This window comes from Pristiophorus japonicus, chromosome 6 (assembly GCF_044704955.1).
Source record: "Pristiophorus japonicus isolate sPriJap1 chromosome 6, sPriJap1.hap1, whole genome shotgun sequence".
In the NCBI taxonomy this organism is placed as follows: domain Eukaryota; kingdom Metazoa; phylum Chordata; class Chondrichthyes; family Pristiophoridae; genus Pristiophorus; species Pristiophorus japonicus.
In genome coordinates, this window is record NC_091982.1 from 146918991 (window position 1) to 146924347 (window position 5357).

At 40.7% G+C, this 5357-nt stretch overlaps 1 protein-coding gene across 1 annotated transcript in view; it reads right to left on the reverse strand.

Moving 5' to 3' along the window:
* stk25b (serine/threonine kinase 25b) overlaps positions 1-5357 on the reverse strand; it is a 290058-nt gene that overhangs the window by 135445 nt on the left and 149256 nt on the right. The window lies entirely within an intron of this gene.

A 5357-nucleotide genomic window follows, 5' to 3' on the forward strand; every position in this document is an offset into this window, starting at 1 on the left:
TCCTTTCTTACTGTCCAGGGCCCCAAATACTCCTTCCAGGTGAAACAGCGATTTACTTGTACTTCTTGCAATTTAGTACACTGTATTCGCTGCTCACAATGTGGTCTCCTCTACATTGGGAAGACCAAACTCAGATTGAATGACCTCTTGGCAGAACACCTCCGTTCAGTCTATAAGGGTGACCCCGAGCTTCCGGTCGCCTGTCACTTTAATTCTCTGCCCCACTCCCACTCTCACAGTGGCCTCCTACACTGTTCCAATGAAGCTCAACGTAAGCGCGAGGAACAGCAGCTCATCTTTCGATTTGGCATTTTACAGCCTCTGGACTCAACATCGAGTTCAACAATTTTAGAGCATAATCGCGGCTCCCATGTTTTCGAATGGCAGGTGTTGCAGATGAATCTACTGTTGCCATTTGCACCTCCTCTAGACCTAGATTATGTTTCTTAACTTGTCCCATTACCATCTCCTTTTGCTTCACACCATCATCCCTTTTGTCATTTAATCTCTTCTGCCTTCCACCCGATCACAGATCTTCTCTTTTGTTCTTTGCTCCCCTCTCTCTTTCCCTGCCCCGACACTTGCTTAAAACCTGTTACATCTCTAACTTTTTCCAGTTCTGCCGAAAGGCCATCGACCTGAAACGTTAACTCTGTTTCTCTCCACAGATGCTGCCTGACCTGCTCTGTATTTCCAGCATTTTCTGTTTTTATTTCTGATTTCTAGCATCGGCAGCATTTTGCTTTTATATACCGTCGTTAATGGGTTCATCTCCTCCCTTACTATCCTCGTTTTCTTGATGTACTTTTAAAAACTCTTCTGCGAACCATAGTATAATTTATTTGTTAAAGAATACACAACAACAACAGGACATCATTTAAATTTTTGTCTAAGTGATGGAAAGGAGTAGTGGGCACAAGATACCCATAAAACAGTTGAAGCTCTAAAGATTTCATTGAAATTTTGTCTTCATTAAGGAGCTGGATGGATGCCTGGTTGGGAATAGGATTGAAGTTTACAGGGATAAGTGTGGGTGAATCAGTTCAAATCATGGAATAGTTACAGCACAGAAGTAGGCCATTCAGCCCGTGCCGGCTCTCTGCAAGAGCACTTCAGCTAGTCTCACTCGCCCGCTCTTTCCCCGTAGCCCTACAAATTTGTTTCCTTCAGGTACATATCCAATTCCCTTTGGAAAGCTGAGATTTGAATCTGCCTCCAACTCCCTTTCAGGCCGTGCATTCCAGATCCTAATCACTCGCTGCGTAAAAAAGTTTTTCCTCATGTCGCCTTTGGTTCTTCCGCCAATCATCTTAAGTCAGTGTCCTCTGGTTCTCGACCCTTCTGCCAATGGGAACAGGAGGGTGCATGGGCCCCTGGGAATGTCAAACAGTAAGTCTCTGGAATCTCATTCAGTCTCCTTCTAGGGTAAGGAATAAATCTTGCAGCATTCCCCCTCAGGAGAACAAGCAGATGGAGTAAAATTCATGACAGGGGATAAAGAGGAGTGTCTTCAAACCTCATTCACTGGTGGTCTTTTCCACCTATCCACTATTCTTTTAAGTCATCATCAGTTCTTTAAATTTTAGAAGTGGGTTCCAAGGGGCATATACTGAATTGACTTTTATCCTTCTGTGCTTTATGTCCATTTTATAACATTGGTGCTATTGTATTACAGATTAAATTGTGTATTTCTCTCCCTGTACAATTTTCTCATCCCCTCTCCTAAAAGCACTGGTTCAAATTAGTGAGCAGTGTCAGACAAGCCAGTACCTCACCCAAGTCACAACTCTTCACATGCAATTCAACCAAAGGGGCTTATCACAGCTAAGTCAGAACCGGCCCTGATTCAACATGTACACACAAACAGCTCCCAGTAAAGTCATGGACAGCGAGCAAGAATATAAACCGAGTCTACTTTTGTCACCCTCTTGCGCAGGAGTCCTTGAGTCAATTGCAGCACCTCAACTTCCAACTCATCCAAAAGTCTACTTAACTGAGCACAGCGTAGGGAATGAACTTGGGACCTTCCCAGTGTGACTCAGTGCCAAGCCAGGCAGAGCAATTACTCACTGGGCCATTGGGACAGCTAAAGGTGATTAAAAAAAACCCAGCAAATCTGCTTTAAACTAGTAAGTGGGGGGGGGGGGGGGGGAGGAGAGAGGGATTGACAAGAAATAAAACCAGCCTAAATATAAACAAAACAGGAAAGGAGAGTATAGGAAAGAGTAAAGTTAGAGAGGACAGGTGGGGAGGTGGAGTAGCTGTACTTATTAGAGATATCATGATAGTAGAAAAAAGTGACACAGCTATCAGCAAAACAGAAACAGAATCCATATGGAGAGAGATAAAAGATAATAAAAGATTAATCACACTAATGGGTGTAGTCAACAAACCACCTAATAGTGGAAGATGGAGGAAGAAATATGCAGACAAAATGGCAGAAATGACTAAAAGCATAGAATAATATTCATGGGGGATTTCAACTCAAAGAAAAGAATTGCATTTATATTAGTGCCTTTCATGACCACCAGATGTCTCAAAGTGCTTTACAGCCAAAGTACTTTTAAGTGCAGTCACCGTTGTAATGTAGGAAACGCGGCAGCCAACTTGTGCATAGCAAACTCCCACAAACAGTAATGTGATAATGATCAGATAATCTGTTTATTTTGTTATGTTGATTGAGGAATAAATATTGGCCAGGACACTGGGGATAACTCCCACACTTTAATTCGAAATAGTGCCATGGCATCTTTTACATCCACCCGAGGGGGCTGACGGGGCCTCGGTTTAACTTTTCATTGAAAGTGGGCAACTCCGACAGTGCAGCACTCCCTCAGCACTGAGTGTCAGCCTAGATTTATGTGCTCAAGTTCCTGGAATGGGAATTGAACCCACCACCTTCTGACTCATGTGCTACCCACTGAGCCACAGGCTAGCCAGAAGACGTAGGTGAAGGGGATAAGGGTATGGAGTTCTTACAATGTGTACAGGACTCCTTTCTAACTCAATATGGAAAAATCCCAATGAGAGGATTTGTTATTGGATCTAGTAATGAGGAATGAACCAGAGCAGATAGAAGTAAAGGTAGGGGAACATCTAGGCAATAGTGACCATAATATAATATGCTCTAAAATAATTATTATTGAGAAGGATTTCAGTATGACAAAGACCAGGATAATATATTGGAGAAAAACTGATTGAAAGGCTGAAAAAAAAAGAACTTGGGAAAATAAAATGAATATTGGCAGTAGAGCAGCAATGGGAAACATTTAAAACGGTGTTCAACAGAGTCCAGTAAAAATATATTCCACTAAAAAACAAGAACAAGAACAAGTTAAACACTAATGAGACACCCTGGCTGAATAAAGCTGTAAGGGAAGAATTGAGGGTAAGGAAAGGAGCAAACATTAAATACATGGACAGTAGGGGAGCGCATGATAAGGGAAAATACAAAGAGATTAGGAAGATAAAGAGGAACTATGAAATTAAATTATCAAGGAACATAAAACAAAATAGTAAAACACTTTACAGGCACACCAATTAAAAAAAAGTGGTCGGGAATAGGGCTACTAAGGGATGGACAGGATAATAACAGGCAGCGATAGAGAGATGGCAGAAATATGAAATAATTACTTTGCTTCAGTATTTACCAGGGAGATAGAAGAAATGGACATGACATTGGATCATGAGATTAGTAATGAAATAACTGCATTTAAAATAAAAAGAAGGGGAGATATATTAAATAAACTAATCAAACTCAAAGAGGAAAAAAAAACCCTGGTCTGGAAGCATTACATCTGAGCATTTTAAAAGAATTTAGGGAAGAGATTGCAGAGGCATTACTACACATATTTAATAATTAATTAGAAAAAGGTGTAGTGCCAGAGGACTGGTAGCTAACATAATACCTACATTTGAGAGGGGAGATAGAACATGAACTATAGACCTGTCAGCTTGACATCAATAGCAGGAAAAATAATAGAATCCCTACAAAAGGAGAAAATAGAGGAACATCTAGGAGCCAAAAATCTAATAGCGATCGGTCAACATGGATTTCCAAAGGGAAAGTCTTGCTTGACCAACCTCATTGAATTTTTTGAAGAGGTAACAGAGACAGTAGACAAAGGTAATGCAGTAGATGTAATGTATCTAGATTTTCAAAAGGTCTTCGATAAGGTACCACATAATAGACTGATGAACAAGGTCAGAGAATGCGGAATCCGGGGACAAGTAGCAGAATGGATAGCTAGCTGGCTTCAAGACAAAGCAGAGAGTAGGGGTAAAAAGGTAGCTATTCACAGTGGCAGAAAGTGGGTAGTGGTGTTCCACAAGGGTCAATGCTTACAATTTATATTAACGATTTAGACTTTGGAATCAAAAACACAATTTCTAAATTTGCAGATGACACCAAATTAGGGTTTTTTTTTTAATACTGAGGATTGCAACAAATTACAGGAAGATATTAATAAACTTGCAGAATGGGCATATAATTGGCAAATGAAATTCAACACAGATAATTGTGAAGTATTACATTTTGGTAGGAAGAATAGGGAGGTCACTTATTACTTGGCGGGTGCGAGTCTAGTGGGGTAGAAGAACAAAGGGATCTCGGAGTACAAATACTCAAATCACAAAGTTGCGACATAGGTTAGCAAGGCCATAAAGAAAGCAAACCAAGCACTAGGGTTTATTTCGAGAGGGATAAAATTGAAAACTAACTAGTGAAGTTATGCTAAACCTGTATCGAACCTTAGTTAGACCACACTTTGAGCACTGCGTACAGTTCTGGTTGCCATATTATAAAAAGAATATAGAGGCACTGGAGAGGGTACAGAGAAGATTTACAAGGATGATACCAGAAATGTGAGGGTATACCCATCAGGAAAGGATGAATAGGCTGGGTCTCTTACTGCTTGAAAAGAGGTTGAGGGGTGACCTAACTGAGGTGTTTCAAATTATGAAAGGTTCAGATAGAGTAGATAGAGAGAGAATGTTTCCACTTGTGGGGAAGAGCATAACTACAGACCATCTATGTAAGATAGTCACCAAGAAATCAAATAGGGAATTCAGAAGAAACTTCTTTACCTAGAAAGTGGAACTCACTGCCACAGGGAGTGGTTGAAGCGAATAGTATCGATGCATTGAAGGGGTGGCTAGACAAACATGAGGGTGAAGGGAATAGAGGGTTATGCCGATAGATTTAGATGAGAAAAGACGGGAGGAGGCTCGAGTGGAGCATAAACGCCGACATGGACAGGCTGGGCTGACTGACCTGTTTCTGTGCCATATATCCTATGTATGAAAAATTATATAACATACATTATATGCAAATAAGCAAAACAGAAGATTGAATTTAA